The 22,866-nt window shown below is 45.7% G+C and overlaps 1 protein-coding gene and 1 long non-coding RNA gene across 2 annotated transcripts in view; one reads left to right on the top strand and one right to left on the bottom strand.

The window, feature by feature from the left end:
- LOC150050654 (neuroendocrine secretory protein 55-like) overlaps positions 1 to 22,866 on the bottom strand; it is a 52,187-nt gene that overhangs the window by 6,345 nt on the left and 22,976 nt on the right. The gene's annotated exons all lie outside the window — the stretch shown is intronic.
- On the top strand, positions 834 to 10,409 carry LOC150050657 (uncharacterized). The gene is made up of 4 exons (XR_016538739.1): positions 834 to 916; positions 6,257 to 6,381; positions 9,833 to 10,058; positions 10,202 to 10,409. It is a non-coding gene; the product is annotated as an uncharacterized LOC150050657 (long non-coding RNA).

Genomic DNA, 22,866 nt, shown 5'->3' with positions numbered 1-22,866 from the left:
CGGCGAGGCTCCTGCCCGCCCGCCGCCGCCGCCGCCGCCGCCGCAGCCGCCGGGGCGACCGGCGCCCCCCGACTTACATGTGAGTGGGGTCCACTCACACGCAAGGCAATGCCCGCCTGTCTGCCCGCTGGCCGCCGCCCGGCGCCGCCGAGCGAGCGGGACCCGGGGTTCGCTCCAGCCGGTGCCGCAGCCCCGAGCCCCGGGCGCGAGGTGCGAGCGAGCCAGCGAGCGCCGCCGCGCCGGGCCAGCCACCTGACGCAGCCCGCTCCGCGGTGCCAACGCGACTGAGTGTCCCCGCCGGGGTACGGCGCTTTCTACCCGGCCGATGACGCCCCAGCCTCTTCACAGGACGGACCCATAGCGAGCGGCCCCTATAAAGCGAAGGGGACGCGCGAAAAATCGGCTCACCGAGGACGCGTCCAAACGGGCCGCCGCGTGGCCGGGGGGGTGCCGGCCGGGGCGGAGACTGTGCAGGGGTGGGTAGGGGGCGCGGGCGGCGGGCTGGTGGGGGGCTCGGGCGCACCCAAGTCGGTGGGCACCCGACCCCGCCTCCCAGACCTGCCTCCCAATTTTCAGTGAGTTGGTGTAGCCCTGGGCGGCGTGCAAAGTGTGCGACGGCGGCGGCGGCGCTTACCCCTGCTGTGCGCCTCCTTACCTCCAGCCTCCGCGAGCGCACGCACGCGGGCACGGACTCCCACCCCCCCTGCCAGCGGCGCGTGCCCGCCCGAGGGCCTGTCGACGGCCAGCGGGGCAACCGTGAGGCCCGCACGCGGGCTTCCGAGCCCCCGCCGAGAAGTGTTACGGGGCGCGCGCACACTAGTGTTCCTGCAAGAAGAAGCGAGGCCGGGCGACAGATAGCCGAAGAGCCGGTGGCCAGAGCAGTCAGTGGGTACATGGCACAACGTGTCCTCCCCAGGTGGGATGAGACGGTGGCCCGGCCTGGGCGCCTTGGGGTGGAAGGTGCTTCTAGAACAAAAGCAAAAGTAGTTTAGTGAACATGAACTTGTTGGAGGGTTGTTTCAAAACTCAAGCGTCACTCTTCCCCCCTCAAAAAGACAAAAACAAAAGAAAGACCTCTGGTCCCCACACTAGGATATGGAGAGAGCACTGGGTCAGGACAGAAACACTAAGTTTTTCATCACGTTGCCCCGTCCATGGGGTATCTGCTTGGCCAAGAATCATTCATTCATTCAGTAACTGGTTCTTGCCCACCTTGTGCCCAGGTGAGCTGAGGTACCCTAGATCAGGGGAGACATGGCACCTGCCTTGACGGGGACACAGGCCTACAGGCCCCAATACTCAGACACGCAAAGTTGTCACCAACTCTTCCAACGTTAACTTCCTTTCACTTCTAAATATACTTCACAAAGTATATAAACTTGGCATGGGTCGGGGGCGGAGGGGCGGGGAGGAGAATGAAAGAAAGTCAATTTCTGTAAGTGTAAATACACCCAACAAGTCCCCAGAAGTATATGGGTCTAAGTGACTGGTACTTTCAGAGGCCATGGGCAAATTTGGCCCCTTTCATTTGCTCACTTCAAAGTCAGCAAAAAAAGATCAATAAAGATGCCACATATTATTTTTCTTCTCTACCCCCATTCTACGAGCCTGTTTTAGTTTAATGGGACTGGAAGGAAAATTAAGAATGATGCAAAGAAACTCAAGAATTCTTGAAAATATGAACAGGAAGCTCAAGCTAGCGGCTGGCTGTCTCTCTTAGCAGGCCTTCCCGGCCCTGGCTTAGCTGCCTGTCTCTTGCCTTTCTCAAGAACCGAAAAGCTGTTGCTTCTCCTCCCAGATGCAAGCCAAGTTTGTTCCATTTGGATTAAGACCTCTTTTCTTTTCTCTGTCTCTCAAAAGTGCAGTTTACAAAGAAAAAAGAAAGAGAAAGAAAAAGGGAAAAGAAAAAAAAGGGAGGAAGGAAAGAGAAAGTAAAAGGAAGGAAAGAGAAAGAAGAAGGAAAAGGAAGGAAGGAAAGAGAAAGGAAAAGGAAGGAAGAGAAAGAGAAAGAAAAAGCAAGGGAGGAAGAAAAGAGAAAGAAAAAGCAAGGAAGGAAGAAAAGAGAAAGCAAGGAAGAAAGGAAAGAGAAAGAAAAAGGAAAGAAGGAAAGAGAAAGAAAGAAGGAAAAAAAGGAAGGGTGAAAGAAGAAACCAAGTTTTAGGTTAATAGTTTTCACTTAAACAGAGTGGATAAATATATAAATATAACTGATTGAAACATGCTCATAGGAAAATCTGTCAGCAAGGCCGCCACCCATCACCAATTTCAGTTTCGAAGATACTTGGACAGAACATGAGTCACTTTCATTCTCCAGCTCAATTAGCACCTAATTGAAAACAGACCTAGGTGGCACATCTTTATGTAGTCAACAAAAATTTCTAGTGGAAAACCATTTATTTATTGTCTTTTTTAAGTTACTAAAGCTGTTAAAAGGGGATGAACGGGGATTTTTGTTTTCTTTGTTACATTCCATTTGCTCAAAAAAATCTCTTCCTTCCTGCTACTAATGTGGCAAAGCACACATACATTGTATTTAAAAGGTATAAGATAAATAGTAACCCTGACACAGTCCGTAGCTACACAGTATACAGTGAACATAATGAAGAGTCCCCTTATTTGGTAGCCTCTAGTTGAGTTACTGCCTTCCCCTTTAAGATAAATATCACATCTGATCTTTAAAAGGAGTGAAACTGCCCCTTAGCATGCAGGAACACAGACTTCGGACCACTCTCCTAGAAATGTGTAAACTCAAGGTCAGATTTTCCTCCTTTCAACTCCATACCTAGCAGACCATCCTTCAAAAAGAAAAAGGTTTTTTTTAATGTAAGTTTTGCCTATATTTTATTATGACTAACTGTGATGGACAAATACAGCATTTAGTTTGTAAATATGTGGCAGTAGGTGGACCCGAGGGTTTACGGGTAAGCAAATGACACCAAGATCTCTGAAATACAAGCTGGGTTGTGACCTGCTCAGTTTTCTGTTTTCACTTGCCACAAAGTGAAAGAAGAGAGTTTATTTAATTGGTATGGTGAGTTGACACCATCTATAATTTTTGGCCTAGCATTTGACCTAGCAGGGCTAGGAAAGAAAAATAAAAGGCTGTTCAGCTTTGAAAATTGCTGTGCATAACCTTGTTATATAAATTAGTAATTTATTTTAATAGCTATTGCCATTAAAATAACTACTGTATATATATACATAATATATATATGTTATATATATTATAATATATATTATATCTATATATATTAGAGTAGAGCTATCTATTAGTATAATTCCTGGAACATGCTAGACTGGAGGAGAGTTTTCCAGTGGAAGGGAACCCCTCATTTAACTTGGGGTGAGATGGAATTTAAGGAGACTTGAGGCTCCCGAGAGGGACAAAGAGCCAAATGCTAAGAGTGGCTCGAGTGACAAACTTCATTCACAAATCAGAAGGCCGAGAAAAAGCACATTCCCAAACTAAAACACTAAGTTACCTAATGACACAGTTTAAGAGTTAAGGTCACCCACCTCATAGAAGGCCTAACAAAATTTCTTTCCCATATTCTATTTTGTGTAACAGTGGATGTCAGAGTCTGAATTCTGTGGTCTTGTGAGCTTGCATTTATGGATGGAGTTTGTGTTCTTTGGCTCTTTTGTACCTTCCTTTCGGAGTAAGAGTGCCTTGTCTGCTATCAGAGGCAACAAATTTGCTACAGCTTGGAATCCCGAAAATATTTATACTGAATGATGTCATTTGGGTTTTAGACAAGAGTGTTCTCCGCCTTTCATTAGATCATTATGAGTTCTTTTCTAAGAGTCCATAAAAATATAATTACAATATTATTTTAATACCAAGGAAACAATAAATAGGCCTCCACTGAAATAGAAACTTTAGCTGTAAGGTTTAAATAATAGTATTTAGTGCTTCCTCTGTGCCTTCTGTTTTCAAAGCACTTTCTACATTTTAATTAAAGAGAATAACTGGAACCTTTACTGCAAGTCCACATTATTTGAAGCCATGCCATACTGGAGAAGAAAGCAGGTATTGTTTCAAAAAATTATTTTCACGTTCACCTCTACAAGAAGATATTTTACTTAAGTTTTTTAAATCTAATGGAGTGATCTCACCTAAGTCATTTTTTTTCTTGTCATATTCACTAGTTAGTCACTTCAAACAAAAATAACCCGAACCAAGCTCCAGACTAAACACGATACTAAACTTCAATTCAGAAGACTCAAAGGCAAACATTGGGGAACTGACTACATTCAGGTTTCATATTTAATATCTAATAACCAATCTTCAAATCATGTCTTGAGATTAGAACATGCTCTTATTCTTGGACTTTCTGTGGCCCTGAAGGTCAGATCCCACAGGACAGGAGAACAGCCTTAGTGTCTTTACCAGGAAAGTTGGGAAAAATTCCAAGCCCTGTCTCACCATCTCCTTCTCAGTGGGGAAGGGACCATAACTTTGAAGCCCTTGTCTACCTTAAAAAGAAGGAGAGCAGGTATACTAACTGTCTTCCTTTGGAAACTTAAGCTCTGTACACAACGCATGTTAGCCTTGTTTTGACTGTGTGAATGAGAGGAATAGGACAGCAGAGGAGGGAAAGGGAGAAGAGGAGCCCCAGGCAGAAAGAACTAAAAGGGTGATCCCCTGGGCAGAGACGGCAAAACGAAGTCAAGTTCACAAGGAAGGTCAAGTCGGCATCATTTGCCTGTGGACACCTCAACATCAATGAACCTCTGAATAATGGAGATTCTAACTAGATCAAATCCTAGGAGTGGAGTCTACCAATCTATAACACAGAGGCTAATTTTTCTAACACCAAATACTCTCTGCATCTCTCAGGACAGTAGTGGGGGAAGAGGAATTCCTGAGGATGGGCCCACAAGGAGCCTAGACTGTATGGTGGCTTTCAGGGGTCTCTGTTGACTCCTGGAAGTTCAGCCAGAGTATCAACCCACAGCCATGTCCTGGGGTCTTGGCAAACAGCTGCCACGGCCCACTTTCTGAAACATTCTTTCTTTTCTTTTCTTTTTGTCAGTTGCTGTAAGTCTCTACTACCTTCTTCTCCGATTATGTTTCCTTTTGTGCTAATTACACCAAAGAAAGTAGACATTGTGTCACTGGCTTTACAAAGACTGCAAAGCAGACTTGCTTTAAAAACCTAAATATAGCTAGATTTTTTTTTCCAGAAAGCAGATTACTGAGCTTTCAAATTATTTGTACTACATGGATTAATTGCAGGTGGTCAATTCATTTCCTAAGACTTAGGTGACTAGAAGACGTAGCTAACCAGGAAGACATATTAAAAATGTCTGTTGCCTTTAAAGAACATTTACAAAAAATGATGAGTCTGTGGATGATGAACTTGTTTTTCCCAGCATTTAATTGTGAAGTAAGATTTGCTGAGGATGACAAGCTGATTTAAAAATTACCATGGGCAAGGGAAAGAAATTAAAGTCAGAAAGCAGGACTTGCCCCCTATGTGTGAAATGGAAATGAAATGGAGGGACCAGAACATATCTCGTTTCTTCCTCTGGGAGGCTAAGGCTTTGGGAGGAAAAGAAGAAGTGGTTGCTGTAAGCTCTCCATTAATGTAAAGGATGGCTTTGCCAAAAGCAGTAAGTAGAACTTGGGAAGAATACATTGAAGCTATGAGCCCAACAAATTGTGGGTCCCAAGAACTCCTCTAAGGGTTAACAGGTGATCAGTAAGTAGCAAGTTGGAATGATTTAACTTTTTCCTAAGGAACACGACATACTGAATAGCTCATGCTGCAATAATGCAACAGCTGTTCTCCCATGGGGTCGAATTTTGGGCACTGGCTCTAGGGACAGGTGTACTTGTTGCAAGCCCAGTTTGGCAGAACTGTGATGCCTAACTCAAAATTTTTCCCGGTTGACGGGTGGCAACTGGAGAGCCAGCCCGGAAAGAAAGAGCTTTCCACCACAGGCCCAAAAGACCATGTGTGCACAGCCTTCAGCAAAAATGTCAGCCTTGGGGGAGAACAGCATCCTAGTTCCTTGCAAATGGCACCAGAAAGTCAAGATGGCCCTGCAATGTCTGGGAAAGCAAGGGAAAGAGATCTAATCGAGACGCAAATAAGTCTGCTCTACAGATTGGCTGTCGATGTCAGCCATCGAAGCAACCCTGGATTCTAGGAAATGTGTCACCAAAATTGGTATTATTAGAGGGGGTGGCATAAAGTTACCAATGCAGAGTCGAACTGTAACATACTAATTATACCTATTTTTATTCCAGGGTTACAATGACCTAACCACCAAGGAATACAAGACTGGACAACTATCTCTTTGCTCACCTATGAAAGAAATGAAGACCCCTGGAAGACCAAGCCCAGGGCAGATGGCTCTGTGCTCCAGTCTAAGGTGAAGAATGAGCAATTACTCAGGAAGGAAGTAGACTTCCCAGAGAATTTGGCAATGGGAAAGGAGGGCGGGATTCATTGTCATTTGGCTCTGGCCTCTGGGAGGCGCCCTAGAACAGGGTAATGTAAAGTCCTCCCCTTGAAAAGTCAAGTTCCCAGATCATCTACTACTTGTATTTTAAAGCTTCCATATCAATGAGTCAGCTGAAATGTTGGCTAGTTGACTGGTGTGAACCTAAAGTAGGCTTGTATTTTGATTGGAAAGGTATGAAATCCTTTTCTATTTCATCTGCCTTGAACATTCCGAAATGTGTTAAATGTAAGTGCTTTCTCCAACATGGTAAATTCACATATCTACTAGATTGAGTAGAGAAAACAGAGAGAAGTGATTTTTTGCTGGAAAAAAAAAAGATAGTGGCTGGTGAACAGAATTCTACAACTAATAGTTACGTTTCTAAGACGGATGTCAAAGAAAGAGGGGAAAAGTTTCTAAGACATGGAAAGCAAAAATTCTAAAATGTATAAAGCAAGGGTTAGAGGGGTGGCTCAGGTAGTAGAGCAGCCAGTGAACAAGTGTCAGCTATTGAGTTGAGTCCTAGTTTCAGGCCAGGGGTGTGGGGGGGAGGGGGACATAAAGCCAAACAGAAAATTTGCAAATAGATGGGGTAGGCTACCTACTAGCAACCCCAAAGCTAAGGAAACAAGAAAAAAAAATCACTAATTCATAGTGGCTGAACCTTCGCTTCTGCCTTTTCCCTACCCTCAAAGTGAAAATTCAGTGACGTCAGCCAGTTGTAATCCTTTTCCTTTCAGAAACATGACATTGATTGTCTAGAAAGATCCATGATTAGAATTCTAAGGTCTGTTTGATGGGGTTACTAGGAACTAGAAGCCCTCAATTCTTGACTTCCCCCCACCCCTAGAGCCTCTTAGAATACATTTTCAAAATTCTGTGACTATTACCTAGAAATAAAGACTCAAGGCTGGGCTTTGGAGGTCTGATCATATCCGCCTGCACTCCAAAAGGAAAATGAAGACAGGTTAGGAATGGCATCTGGGGGTGATCTCAACACTTGTTAAAGGTCAGGAGACTGTACAGCAGGAAGAAAGATCTGCCAGGGATCTGCTATCCCTTTTGCCTCTCCCCAACCTGCATGGCTCTTTACTGTATTCAGATTGCTTGCTGGGGGGCGGGGGGAGACCCAGCCAAGACCATCTCAATGAGATACTCTCAGTGTTGGGTGATTGTGAACATGAATGGGAGGGGGTGGTCAGTGTTTTCAAGAGACAAAATTGTGGACATTTATCTTGCGCTATTACAAGCTACACTTCTCAGTTCAGCTAGCTGAACTATGCTGGATAAATCCTAAGACAAAATGGAAGTGCAAAGCTTCAGCTTCCTCTCAATTCTAAAATGGCTGCGGGCACTAGACAAACCTTGACAAATAACGCTGCTGCTGAGAGTCTAGCCATGATGCTTTCTGTCCTTACCATTGTCCCTCTGTACCTGCCTGTAGGGACCAGCCTGCTCTGCTCCTCCACCTCCCCTCTCTGCGGCAGATTTCAGATAGCCACTGCAGAGAATGGGGCACACAGACACCAGAATCTCCTCCACAAACACACTCCCTCCCTCATGCCTCAGCCTGCAGACTGGCTCTGTCTAAATCCTAACAATAAGTTTACCGATAGCCTTTGGGCTATATAGGTTCAGGGGACATCGGAGCGAGTGGTTAGCAGAGAAAACCAGCTCAAACATTCATGGAAACTAATTGTTCATAGACAAAAGCAACAGACTTTTTTTTTCCCCATGATTGAACTTTCAACCGGACTTATTGGTGCATTGGTGTCAAGAAGACAAAATAAAATAATAACAATTGAGTGAGAAAGGTCATTAGAATAGGACATGTGTGAGGACAAAAAGCTGTAGGGCTCATAAAAGCTTTACATGTTTGTGGTAATAAAGTCTGAGTTTTTCGGTTGTGCTAAAGGACTGAACGCTGACACAGGTACAGCTGTGAACATGGACCCTTTGAAAGTGACACTGCCTCCCTCCACTTGGTTTTGCTGCTGCAGATGTGGCTGGGAGCTCTCTAAAATGTAAATGTCTAAATTAAGAAACCATCCAATCTCAACCAATATGAAATCGGACATGAAAAATGAGACCCATTTTTCACACATGATTGTGACCTCTACTACCTCACATGTGACAGATAACCTCACAAAGATTAGTCAAAAAAAAAAAAAAACATTTGCCTTAGGCAAAGTCCCTATTTATTTTTAAGAAGGGGATAAAATCCTCAAGCATTTTACTTATTCTAACCTAGAGAATATGCACAGATTCCTACCTAGCACACATCTCTATTTGATTTGTCTGGGATTTCCCCCCCCCCCCACATCTAAACTACAAGAATTCTAAAATAAAATAAAAAGCAGCCAGAGCATCATAAACTAGGATGCCACTCTTACATCTTTCTCCTTCCACACTGAATCCCCAGGTCCTTCTCTTGCTTTCCAGCAGAAAAGGAGAGAAGATGAATTTGAGCCTATTTTTTCAAGTGCTCCCTCCACATTTGATCTGTTCAGATCTGTGAGACTGCATCTCTGCGGCAGACAGCATGGCTGTGCATGAGGACAGGGGACAAATTGCAGCTGGGACTTGGCCCAGCCTGTGTGTGTGCGCCTGGGGTGCGGGGAGGGGGGGACTGCAGTGGTTCTGGGTGAAGCAGACCGCAGTGCATATCCGCAGTGCCCCCCCCGCAAGACCTCCCTTCTCCCCACACAGGATTCTGCAGACACTGCACTCTGCCTGTTCCTCCTCTTCTAAGTGGAGAAAACAAAGTGGTTCTACTCGCCAATGTCTATACTTCACCTGCCACAAAGCCCCGACTCCCCGTCTTTATTACCAGCTGCCTGTTAATAATAATAAAAAATCACTGAAGTGTCTCTAGCAGTAGCAAGTCAATTGAGTGAGGGGAATAAGAAACCCAAGGGGAGAAGGGGCAGAGCACAAATTGTTTAGGGAAGTTGACAAGATGTGTGTGGAGGTCAGAGTTGTATTATGGCAGTCCGGTGTTTAATTCAAGAGTGGTGGGGGTTCTCCCTGCAGCGCTTTCTAGCATAGACTCTGCATGTGTAATGCAGCTACACAAAGGCAGCTGAGTGGGCTCAGACCATGGCTTGTGCTCAAGCAGGTCTGCACTGGGGACTGTCAAAGCAGCCTTCTCTTTATGTTCTATGCTGTGAAAGAGCCCCCAAACAAGGAGGGAACGGAGAGGACGTGCAAAATAATGCACTTTATATGTAGAATGTCTTTTTTAAAAAAATCTGTTCCCTTTATCCCACAGCTAACCTGACACCCATTTTGCATTGTTTTTCTTCCATCTCATCCAGAAGCTAAGGCTATCTTTCCAGCTCCCAGATGGAGTCGAGGATTCTCTTACATTTCTTTCTAGATACTCCCAGTCTATGGCTGCTTAAGACCAGAGGTAAGAAGGAAAAAGAGAACCCTTCCCTAATTCTTGCCTGAACTGAATTTGGTCTCTCAGCATCTGGTTCTGCAACTCCTCTCCAGCCCTGACTGAACATGGCCTCTGCCTACGGACACAACCCTCTCCTCTCTCCAAGGGCCCCTGCGTGTCTGCTGAACCTACACATCTGATTGCCCCCTCGCACTTAAAGGTAACATGATTTTTAACGCTGGATGCGACCACCTGAAAGATGGGCAGCCTGCTGTAGCCTAGCACCAAGCCGAGAGGCTCAGCCTTCATATTACCATCGCACCTTGCTAGTACCTAACAGGTTGCTCATCTTTGCCCTTCAAGGACTGGCTTCCTTGCACAATCACTCAGCTGACCACCGCAGGGCAGCTGAAAACTAGGCTGTGGTACCAGACTGCAGGGAGGTTTGTCTTGCAGCCATCATTCCATGGTGACAACAGCTCTGCACCTGTCCAGCAGAAGCCCCCTGTCCTTCCCCTACCACGAGCAAAGATCTTTCTCTTTCATAATAATTAAAGAGCTGTCAGGGAAATGGCTGGGCTGGTTCGTTTTTGGTTTTTTTTTTTTTTTGCTGCTGCTGTTGAAATGACCCTCTTTTTCTCCTCTCCTTCCTCCCCATCTTCCTTTCTCTCATTTGCTAAAGTGGTCCTTTCTCTGCCTGAAATCTGACCCTTTGGTGATGGAAATTTTAGCTGGAAGCAAGAGTTTAAAGCTGAATCCTAACCTTGGGAGAGGATAGAAAAATCAATGTTTTGAGCCAGCCTCTGTCTGCAGCCAGGTGCCTGCACGGCCGCTTTCATCGGCCCGGCTACCTCAGGCTCTACACACAAGGTTTCCTGACAGGCACACAATCTAGCCAGACTCGGAGGCCTTTTCTCCCTGTAGATTTAGCTAGGGGAAAGGGGAGGAAGTGGAGAAGGCTGATCTGGGAAGATAAAATCCAAACAGGCTAAATGCTCAGAGGGAAAGCATGGCTGCATGTGTCCCATTTGTTGTTTATCTGTTGTTGTATGCTAGCCACAAAGCTATAAACTTCCACACAAAATGAAGCACCCTGCCACCTGAGGCCTTGGTGCCGTCTACGGGTCTTCCTCATCTCGTTAGGTGGCAATATTATTCTAATCCTATCCAGCTGTTCCAGAACTTTCTGAAAGCTTCATTTTCAGGTGGGTGACATGGAAAGCAAAAGCAAAATAGGACCCCTTTCTCTGAGCGCTGAGGAGCTTGTCTGTTAGAAATCTATGACATGTATTCAACTATGTATTATGGGAGAAACTCATAATATTCAAGCCTTTAACTACATTTTAGGGAAACTCAACTTGTCAGGAGGCTTTCAAAATTAGCTTAATTCTTCCTTCCTGAAAAATCAGGCATGTTGGAAAGCTATGTAGGCAGGCCTCTGGGTTAGAAGGGGATGCTAAAATCTCAGGGGCGGCCCAGGCCTTCCCACTGCATCATCAGCTGTTCCTACACGTCTATGGGAAGGTGTGAAATCAACCCACGTGTCACTAAACACCTGTTTCTCCTCTGGCCAAATCCATAGGACAGTCGGAGGGCTGCTTATAGAACAAATAGGGCTGTTTTGCCACTTGTTAGCTAGCCTGGCCTCCTCCTTGTTGCTCCTTCCTCCCCAGGCTTCCCACCTTAGGCTATGACTAGTACTTCTTCGTCCCCTCCTCCTCTTCATCCTCCTCCTCCTCCTTTTAAAGAAAGCCTCCTTTATTTCCTGACTGTCCCATGTCATAATCATGCATGGATACAAGAAACATGGCAGTTCATCATCCTGCACCAGAGCGGGAAGGACTGCCACTTAAATGGAGATGTAGGGCTCCTCTTTAGGAGTCCAGGGGTTCCTATGTCCCAGGATCACAGGGGAGGCAAGCCTATTTGCTACACTGGAGAATGGAGGGAAACAGGAGATGGGGGCGGGGAGGCAGATGACTGGCAAGTGTCTTCTTCCTGTCCCTCCCCAAAGCCTCCTTAAAATCCTATTCCTAGGAACCTCATTATTATAAATGTGACTCTCTCCACTTTCTGACCTCAAGCAGCTCTTTATTAAAATGCAAATGTCCCTTAAGAGTAACCCTATAAGCCTTTGCCAGCTAATGGGATTAACTGAACAGAACACAGCCACCTGCCGGGAGGTGAGGCAGCCTGGGGCCAAATCCCCACTTCTCAAATTGCCACCAGCTCTCCCCTGAATAGCCAGAGTGGAAAACTCAGTTCTTCATGTTTCACTTCTTTTTTGAAAAATGGCCATTTGAGAAGCCAAAATTTAATAAACCTGAACCTTTATTCGTTATGGAACAAAACTCAGCCAAGAGTTCTTTCATTTTAGTTCATCCACCCAAAATAACTTCCCTTGTTTTATGTCTAACATATAGCCACGGACATGCTGGAAAGACGCAGGGAAAGCCTGGACACTAGGGGGTCTATAGGTAACATTCACCACTCCCAGGTTAACATGTAAAGAAAAGTATTTATGAAGAAACACAATTAGGGGTAATAAAAGTCTATTTTTCTTTCCTCAGAATTAATGGTAATAGGGAGCAGGCAGACGCCCAAGGCTCAGGATCTAAGATGAAGAGCTAGAGCTAAGATGGAGGCCAGCATCTAAGATGGATGCCAGGCCAGGACCTAAGATGGAGGGCTAGAGCTAAGAAGAACAATTAAAGCGAAGGTCAAAAGGCTCCAGATGAAAGCACTATAGTACATCAGGACCCCTAGCTGCAAACCCCAGACCAGTATTCCTTAACACAGACAGCTGTGGGTTTGTGTGGAACAGAATGCCAGTCCTGGACTATCCTGAAAGGCACGTGGCTCTAGAGCAGGAAGGAAAGAGCAGTGCTGGCCACAGGCAATTCTCCAGCCACCAGTGAGCTGGAGTGGAGAACTCTTGAAGGCTGTAGAAATTGGGTGGTTCGACCACCTTCCCTCATCTCCTAATTGCTATATGGTCTGTCCATGGAAACCCTTAGCAGACATTTTTCACTGTGGTTGACAACCTAGGTTTGTTTTCATTGTTAAGATCATCAAGGAAGTGGCCACGTCTTAGACCTTCGTCTTCCCCATAGGGAAGGGCACAAATGAAGCAGTTAGTATGTGTCTACTGAATGAATGAATGAGTAAATAAAAATGCCCATAGGCAGGCAAACTCACCGACTGGGAAGGGACTCACGCATCCTGAAAGGTGTGGCAGGCAAGCCAGCAGCTACTGCATGCTTAGAGACGCTACTGGGGAAGGAAAGAAGACTATTTCACACAGAAGATAACAAAAGACTCAGGGAAAAACCCGCTCGGTGCAGGAAATGGGTGCCGTGGGACACAAGTTGGACATGCCATACTGTTTGCCAAGCTGAACATAACATATGTGTGAGATAAACCTCACATCTGCCCATGGTCAAAAATCTGAAAAATTAATTTGTGACACTGTTTTCATTTCAGAACCATGATGGAACAACTCTTCTCCTCAATCAGGCGTGTCATTTTATACTAAATTTCCATGAAAACACTGCCCAACAATCTTTCTTTCTTCCTTCCTGAAGAACTACCATGACCCACCAATCCCTAGCAATTCCAAAATGTCACAGAAGGCCCATTGTCTGAACGTACTTGTGGTGTGAGTTCCTTTTCTGGGCGATTAGAACAGTAATTGTATGTTGCACCCTCCCCCGCCCCCCCCCAGCCCCAGGCCCCTAATCAGCCATTCTGCTGCCTCAAAGCAATACAAATTTGGCGCAAGCCCATCTGCAGCACACTTCTACTCAGCACTTGCTGTGGAGGAAAGAAGACTTTTTCTGGTGGGGAAGGCTAGATGTTGAGAGCTTGGGGAGCCCACTTCCAGCTTGGGTCCTAGAACAATCAATTTTTAGGGCAGGATTTTTATTGTTGTTTTCTTTTCTGGTTTCAGTTGATGGATGAAGTACGGGGCACACAGAGGCAGCTAAGGGAGTATTTCCCCCCTAAGACCAGCAGCTGAAAGTCTGCTCACAAGATTTGCTTCTCCTTAGGATGTCTTTCAGCCTCTGCCCTGACCCCAGCACTACAGAGCCATCAATTATGTCTAGAGTCCCCTGCTAATCCCTCCTTTCTCTTCCCCTTGCCCCTTCCTTACTGAATAGAATTGTCTTCCTTCTCTAATGAACTACCCCAAGAGAATAAAACTTGTTTTTCAAAGGAGGTAGGGTAGGGGAAAAAAAGGAAGGAAGGGGGGGCGGGAAGGAGTTGACATGTCTGTACGGAGTCTGGCTGGAGCCAACTTCTCCAGGACACCAGTCTACACATTCCGAAGGATTTCCTCAACTTCTGAGATGTATACTTAATGTACAGTGCGTGCTTTTAACTTTAGGCTTCGTTTTGTTTTGTTCTGGGTGATTATTGAATCAAAAGACTCATGTAGGACTTTTTTTTTTTTAAAGGATGGGAAGGTCCATTGTGTGCCAGATTATTTAAAACAAAACAATACTAAACCAGTACATGAAAACACTTGAAAAAAAAAATCAGGTGTGTGTGTGTGTGTGTGTGTGTGTGTGTGTGTGTGTGTGTGTGTGTGTGTGTGTTGGGGAGGTGTTCCCAATTTCAAAGTCAAAACAAAAAAGTGGAAAGCTATTTTTGGGTTGGGTGATGAGCACTGGAGAAATGAAAGGGGAGCACTGTAGATGGGAAGGTAAAGACAATGGTGGCTGACAGTGGCCAATATGCCTGGTGGCTCCTGGATCCTGCAGGGGTCTCTTAGGTGGTGGTCCCTGGCTTCTGCCTTCTAGGCTTGCTTTCTCTCCACCCCTTCACCAACTAAGCTAAGCCAGTCCTCTGCCATGCTGGCAGGTTTCCACTCTAGCTTAGTGCAGCTCTCATTACTTACAACCTGATCCTCCTCTAACGAGAAGTTTCCAGAGGGCAGGGATCTCATCCGGCGTACAGAGCTAAACTTGGCAAACACACTCCTTCTCTTTCAATCTCATTTCTTCCTTCTCTTTTTCTACTTTATTTTGATCTCTCTCTCTCTCCTTTTCCTTTTGCTCTTTCTCCTCTCACTCTTTCTCTCTTTCCCTCAAACACAATTAAGAACTAACTGGCATGATTTTCACTTGTGAGTGGCTCACAAAGACTCTGAGATTTCAAAAGTACAGAAAGGAAGGAAAACAGGGAAGGACTTCAGATTCTTCTCCTGCTTCCCCACCCCACTGAAAGGTCTGCACAAGCCCAAGGACCATGGGAGAGACCACAGAGAGTGTGGGAAACCGCTAAGGAAACTGGTGTGCCCTGTGTGTGTGTGGGGGGGGGCAGACGGGGTGGAGGGGTCGTTAAAACAGAATTGTCTGAACACTGTGGTTTATGAATACCCCTTAAAAATATCCATACAGGAGGTGATAAGGAGAAAGAAAATCACAGCAGGATGAGGGCAGGGTGGGGGGATTTCCTGGCACATTATAATATCATTTTAACAGTAAGTACAACTTTTAGAAGAAAAGGGGCCAGGTCAAGAGTGGGGCATGGGTTCCAAGCCCTGTGGGAAGCAAGATGCAGCTGTCTGGCCTCACCAGGGAGTGTTCTGAGGGTGTGGTCCCCTACAGGAGCAGAATTTAGGTGTTTTGAGGAGGGAGGCCAGCAAAGAAACCCACAGAGAAAAAGACCACAAATCCCTGAAAACTAAGCCCCCAGGGACACAGAAGGAAATCTCAACCAAGGACCCCCCTTTCTCCTCAGAAAATAAAACCTGGTGCTTTTCCCTTACGTTTGGTCTAGAGAATTCTAAATGATTCCGCTTCCTACACGCAGACCCAGCCATTTAGAGATCTCTGCTGACCTCTGCTGGGAATGAATATCACTACTCAGGGTTCTCACCTGCACTTCAGTCTCTCACACCTGGGTGGTGGTGGGGGGCGGAAGGGGGGCTGATAAAGCCTTTGGAATCACAAACCAGGAGCTGGGGGCACAAGGAAACCTTTACAGAATCCTCCAGAGAAAATGGAGTTATCAATAGCAGAATGAGGAGGTGTGTGCCTGAGTTCATATTTTCTATTCAGTCCCTTTGACTTTTAATTGTTAAGCAAGTGAGGGATGGGAGAGGCTCTACCCAGTTCTCCACAGGGGACTCTGCGCCCCTGAGAGAAGCTCACACAGCCCTGCTCAAAGGCATGACCTCAGGGAAGACCTAGGAACTATGTCCCAAAGGACAGAAGATGGCCCTATGTAGTCCGCCATTTTGGAAAGGACACATTCAGTGTTTGGGTGTGGGGAGTGTGAGGGGGAGGGGATGCCAAACTTCTGCTTCAAACTTTTTGTCCAAGAATTAAACAACTTTCAAGTAAGAACAACATCTCCCTCTTTTCTAGAAGAGGAAGAGGGGGACCTAAGAGACAAAGAGATTTTTCTCAAGTTTCTAGAACTGGTTCCTTTGAGAAAGAACTAGGCCAATGCTGTGAATCGGAGATGATCCAGCAGCGGTTAGTAGGTTCTCCTGCCCTGGATAAGTCTACAGAGCCACTAAGTAAAGTGAGGATTTGTCCTCAGATATCAATTGCATACATGAAAACCTTAAAACAAAATACCCCTGGGTCTTAGGGGTGGGACCCTCCACTCTGGGGGACAAAGGAGAGACCGAGGGACCGGGCAATTGAGGGAGGGGCTACAGTTCTGCCTCAGGCAGCTGCAGGCTGAAATTTTGAAAGCCTGTCTCTCAATTGTAAAGGCCGAGCGCCATCTGCCAGCCAGTTGCGAACAGCTTTGCTCTCTCTCAGCTTTGCTGTCTCTCAGCTTTGTTTCCACACACCAGCCCTGAAGAGGGGTGGACACACTGACTTCCCTTTGAAGATAAGTAAACAAAAGGTGATTTACTGCTCAAGCCCCTAAAATAAGGAGTTTTTTTTTTTTTAATCTCAGGAGCTACAAGTAGGGGTGGGAATAAAAAATGAGGAAGAAAAAAGCAGGTAAACTTCAGGGGCACTGATGTCTGTAAGTTCGTAAGTAAGTTTGGCAAATTTCTGTTCTGCCTTGGGTGGGCCCGAGGCCCCTCCTTCTGCCTGCAGACTCCAGTGCCATCAGGAGACGCTTTCATGGCTAGTCTCGGGGTGACAGGGACTTCCTATCCACCTGAGTGAGTCAAGATGGTGGCAATGGCCTGGCCTAGATCCTGCCAATTGAGCACAGATTTCTACTTTGTCTCTCAAGCCCTACCTGTCCCTATCTCTCCCTATCATGGGTGTTTACTTGTTTATACCTACAGTTGAACAGAGAAACATGGCTTGGCTGCTTCTTAAGACAACCTATCAAATTTAGACCCCCTCCTCTGACCATGGCAGAACCCTAGGTAGAGATGGCAGAATAATCACAATGTTCAACCTTGGCTCAATCCATTGAAGAAGACAAAGCCTTTTCTAAATGTCACTTGGCAAAAGCATGGATTCCTGGAATAAAGTGCTGGTACCAATCAATGTCATAGGAAGGAGACCCATGTTGTCCCACCCCCTCTAAGCCAGTGCTCTTTCCATTATCCTAGGCCCCACTGCAAAAGCTGGCTCCTTTGCCCACCCTCCCCTCCTTGGTAGAGTCTCATTCCCTGTAGCAAACCAGGGAGTGGGGCAACACAGAACAATCGTGATAAGCTTGAAATTCCAAACCAGGTAAGAGGCTCACTAAGAGTGTTGAAGAGTGACTGGGGTCCATCAGAAACATGTCCTAATATTCCTCATTGAACACAGGAGTTCTCCTAAGTGTCCATCTTAAATCCTGCCCTGTACGTTTGTATTACAACACAAAAATTCTCTTTGGGGACTTCCTACACCTAAAAGGCAAGAACTGAAATCACATCAATGCTTAATTATAAATAGCTAGATGTTTTTCTGGCACGCTGACTTTGAAAAGTGTTCCCCTAACATCTGGCATTTGTGTTGTGGGCTCTGCTGAATCTTCTAAGCATTTCCATGGAAAGAAGTTGTATTTGGTCCCAGGCAAAATATCAAAATCAACATTCTGAAAGCTTGCTTTGAGTGGTTTCTAGGACTGTGCAGTAAGGAGATATTAGATAGAGGGGACATTGCTCAGCAGGAGCCTGGAACCAAGCAAGTTGTGGACAAGTTTTGTGTTCAAATACTTCTTTAATTTTACACATCCAGTATATAATTTGTCAAACTATCAAGCTGTTTCTACTTCATCACTCTAAAGTAATACTAACAGCCAAAGTTCATGGTTTGACTATTCTGTACTTTTTTTGGAGTGGAGAATAGGCATTGCCTTGGCTTTTTTTTTTTTTGGCCAGGCCTGGGGCTTGAATTCAGGACCTGGGCCTTGTCTTTGGGCTTTCTCAAGGCTAGCACTCTACCACTTGAGCCACAGCACCACTTTCACCTTTTTTCTGTGTATGTGGTACTGAGGAATTGAACCCAGGGCTTTGTGCATGCTAGGCAGGCTCTCTACCGCTAGGCCAAACTCCCAACCCTGCCTTGGCTTATTTTGATCTCCTAGCCCTTGTAGTAAAATGAAGAGGAACAAACTTCACAACTCTCTAATGGGAGAAATACATAAAAAGAGAACTTTGTCTTGAGAAAAGTGAAGAGCTGGGAGTGTAACTTAGCTGTACAGTGTGGGTAAATGGAGTCACCTTTGCTGGATGACTGGAAATTGAGGGTCACCAAGATGAACTCACACCTTGCTGACCGCCTACAGTGCCTGGAAGGTAGGACCCACAGGGTCTACAAACTTCCAATGACTTTGTCACATGTTAGGTTGCCATGTGACAAAGATGGGAGATGGCTTTGGTGATCACACCATGTTTATGTGGTGACGGTGCACTGTATAGGTGTGTGTGTATCCACATGTGTGGTGAGCATGTGTATGTGTAAGGATATGCATTAGAGTATAGCTATGTGTAAGGTATGTGTGTATGCATGAGTGTATATAAGAGTGTAATGTATATGTGTGAATGTGTAAAAGTTGCATCTGTGAGAGCATATGTGTGTAAGGGTAAATGTAAATGTGTGTACGATGTGTGTGCATATGTAAGTTTGTGTGTAAATGTGTAAGGGTATGTATGTATGTAAGAGTATATATGCACAAGTGTGTATAGGTAAGTGTGCATGTGTAAGAATGTGCATGTGTAAAGACAGGTGTATGTGGAAGGGGGCATGTAAACGTGTATGAAATGTATATATGAGTATGAAATGTATATATGTATGAGTAAGCCTATGTGCACATGTAGAAGGATGCATGTGTAAGAGCATATGTATGTGTAAGTGTATAAGGATTTGTGTATGTGTGTGTGCATGTGAGTGTGTGCACATATAAGTGTGTTTATGCAAGTGTGCATGCACATGTGTATATGTGAGAGTGTATAAGTGCATGCATGTGAGAATGCTGTATGTGTGAGTATGTGCATGTATGTGTGGGGATGTGTAAGGATGTGTGTATGAGTCTGCAAGTGTGTGTGCATATGTAAGAGTGAGTGAGTGTAAGGATTTGTGTGAGAGTGTGCATGTGTAAGTCTGCATGCGTGTGTAAGGATGTGAAAGAGGGTGAACATATAGAAGTGTGCGTGCATGTGGAAGGGAGTGTACAGGTATAAAGATGTGTGTGTGTGAGTGTGTGTGCAAGTGTAAGTGTGTGGGCATGTACAAGGATGTGTGTATGAGATCGTGTGCAAGTATAAGTGTGTGAGTGTGTACCAGTGTAAGTGTGTGGGCATGTACTAGGATGTGTGTATGAGATCGTGTGCAAGTATAAGTGTGTGAGTGTGTGCAAGTGTAAGTGTGTGGGCATGCATAAGGATGTGTGTATGAGAGTGTGTGCAAGTGTAAGCGTGTGGGCATGTGTAAGCATGTGTGTATGAGAGTGTGTGCAAGTGTAAGTGTGTGGGCATGCGTAAGCATGTGTGTATGAGAGTGTGCAAGTGTAAGTGTGTGGGCATGTGTAAGGATGTGTGTGTGAGTGTGTGTGCAAGTGTAAGTGTGTGGGCATGCGTAAGGATGTGTGTATGAGAGTGTGTACAAGTGTAAGTGTGTGGGCATATGTAAGGATGTGTGTATGAGAGTGTGTGCAAGTGTAAGTGTGTGGGCATGCGTAAGGATGTGTGTATGAGAGTGTGCGCAAGTGTAAGTGTGTGGGCATGTGTAAGGATGTGTGTGTGAGTGTGTGTGCAAGTGTAAGTGTGTGGGCATGCATAAGGATGTGTGTATGAGAGTGTGTGCAAGTGTAAGTGTGTGGGCATGCGTAAGCATGTGTGTATGAGAGTGTGTGCAAGTGTAAGCGTGTGGGCATGTGTAAGCATGTGTGTATGAGAGTGTGTGCAAGTGTAAGTGTGTGGGCATGCGTAAGCATGTGTGTATGAGAGTGTGCAAGTGTAAGTGTGTGGGCATGTGTAAGGATGTGTGTGTGAGTGTGTGTGCAAGTGTAAGTGTGTGGGCATGCATAAGGATGTGTGTATGAGAGTGTGTACAAGTGTAAGTGTGTGGGCATAAGTAAGGATGTGTGTATGAGAGTGTGTGCAAGTGTAAGTGTGTGGGCATGCGTAAGGATGTGTGTATGAGAGTGTGTACAAGTGTAAGTGTGTGGGCATATGTAAGGATGTGTGTATGAGAGTGTGTGCAAGTGTAAGTGTGTGGGCATGCATAAGGATGTGTGTATGAGAGTGTGTGCAAGTGTAAGTGTGTGGGCATGCATAAGGATGTATGAGAGTGTGTGCAAGTGTAAGTGTGTGGGCATGCGTAAGCATGTGTGTATGAGAGTGTGCAAGTGTAAGTGTGTGGGCATGTGTAAGGATGTGTGTGTGAGTGTGTGTGCAAGTGTAAGTGTGTGGGCATGCATAAGGATGTGTGTATGAGAGTGTGTACAAGTGTAAGTGTGTGGGCATAAGTAAGGATGTGTGTATGAGAGTGTGTGCAAGTGTAAGTGTGTGGGCATGCGTAAGGATGTGTGTATGAGAGTGTGTGCAAGTTTAAGTGTGTGGGCATGTGTAAGCATGTGTGTATGAGAGTGTGTGCAAGTGTAAGTGTGTGGGCATGCGTAAGCATGTGTGTATGAGAGTGTGTGCAAGTGTAAGTGTGTGGGCATGTGTAAGGATGTGTGTGTGAGTGTGTGTGCAAGTGTAAGTGTGTGGGCATGTGTAAAGATGTGTGTGTGAGTGTGTGTGCAAGTGTAAGTGTGTGGGCATGCATAAGGATGTGTGTATGAGAGTGTGTGCAAGTATAAGTGTGTGGGCATGCATAAGGATGTGTGTATGAGAGTGTGTGCAAGTGTAAGCGTGTGGGCATGCGTAAGGATGTGTGTATGAGAGTGTGTGCAAGTGTAAGTGTGTGGGCATGCGTAAGCATGTGTATGAGAGTGTGTGCAAGTGTAAGTGTGTGGGCATGCGTAAGCATGTGTATGAGAGTGTGTGCAAGTGTAAGTGTGTGGGCATGCGTAAGGATGTGTGTATGAGAGTGTGTGCAAGTGTAAGTGTGTGGGCATGCGTAAGGATGTGTGTATGAGAGTGTGTGCAAGTGTAAGTGTGTGGGCATGCGTAAGCATGTGTGTATGAGAGTGTGCAAGTGTAAGTGTGTGGGCATGTGTAAAGATGTGTGTGTGAGTGTGTGTGCAAGTGTAAGTGTGTGGGCATGCATAAGGATGTGTGTATGAGAGTGTGTACAAGTGTAAGTGTGTGGGCATGCATAAGGATGTGTGTATGAGAGTGTGTGCAAGTGTAAGCGTGTGGGCATGCGTAAGCATGTGTGTATGAGAGTGTGTGCAAGTGTAAGCGTGTGGGCATGTGTAAGCATGTGTGTATGAGAGTGTGTGCAAGTGTAAGTGTGTGGGCATGCGTAAGCATGTGTATGAGAGTGTGTGCAAGTGTAAGTGTGTGGGCATGCGTAAGCATGTGTGTATGAGAGTGTGTGCAAGTGTAAGTGTGTGGGCATGCGTAAGCATGTGTATGAGAGTGTGTGCAAGTGTAAGTGTGTGGGCATGCGTAAGCATGTGTGTATGAGAGTGTGTGCAAGTGTAAGTGTGTGGGCATGCGTAAGCATGTGTGTATGAGAGTGTGTGCAAGTGTAAGTGTGTGGGCATGCGTAAGCATGTGTATGAGAGTGTGTGCAAGTGTAAGTGTGTGGGCATGCGTAAGGATGTGTGTATGAGAGTGTGCAAGTGTAAGCGTGTGGGCATGTGTAAGCATGTGTGTATGAGAGTGTGTGCAAGTGTAAGTGTGTGGGCATGCGTAAGCATGTGTATGAGAGTGTGTGCAAGTGTAAGTGTGTGGGCATGCGTAAGGATGTGTGTATGAGAGTGTGTGCAAGTGTAAGTGTGTGGGCATGCGTAAGCATGTGTGTATGAGAGTGTGTACAAGTGTAAGTGTGTGGGCATGCGTAAGCATGTGTGTATGAGAGTGTGTGCAAGTGTAAGTGTGTGGGCATGCGTAAGCATGTGTGTATGAGAGTGTGTGCAAGTGTAAGTGTGTGGGCATGCATAAGGATGTATGAGATTTTGTGCAAGTGTAAGTGTGTGGGCATGCGTAAGGATGTGTGTATGAGAGTGTGTGCAAGTGTAAGTGTGTGGGCATGCATAAGGATGTATGAGAGTGTGTGCAAGTGTAAGTGTGTGGGCATGCGTAAGGATGTGTGTATGAGAGTGTGTGCAAGTGTAAGTGTGTGGGCACGTACAAGGATGTGTGTATGAGAGTGTGTACAAGTGTAAGTGTGTGGGCATGTGTAAGCATGTGTGTATGAGAGTGTGTGCAAGTGCGTGTGGCATGTGTAAGGATGTGTGTATGTGCATGCATACGTGCATGTGCTTGGTATGTAAAGGTCAGAGATGCTGTGAATATCTTACAGCATGCACGCAGCATGCAGGACAGACCCCTCCATGATAAAATGTCACCAGAGCTACCTGGAGAACCCCACTGTAAGCAGAGCCCCTCAAAGTGCACACATGGCTAACAGGGAAACCTCATGGCTTAGACATACAAAAAAGCCAGGGCTGACCATGACGTTGGGTGTGTCTGGGCTCCATCTGGGGGGGGTGGGCAG

Source organism: Megascapheus bottae, chromosome 18 (genome assembly GCF_031878675.1).
Source record: "Megascapheus bottae isolate mThoBot1 chromosome 18, mThoBot2.hap1, whole genome shotgun sequence".
Classification (NCBI taxonomy): Eukaryota; Metazoa; Chordata; class Mammalia; order Rodentia; family Geomyidae; genus Megascapheus; species Megascapheus bottae.
Note: the sequence above shows the minus strand (reverse complement) of the source record. Positions and strands in the feature narration are given on the sequence as shown.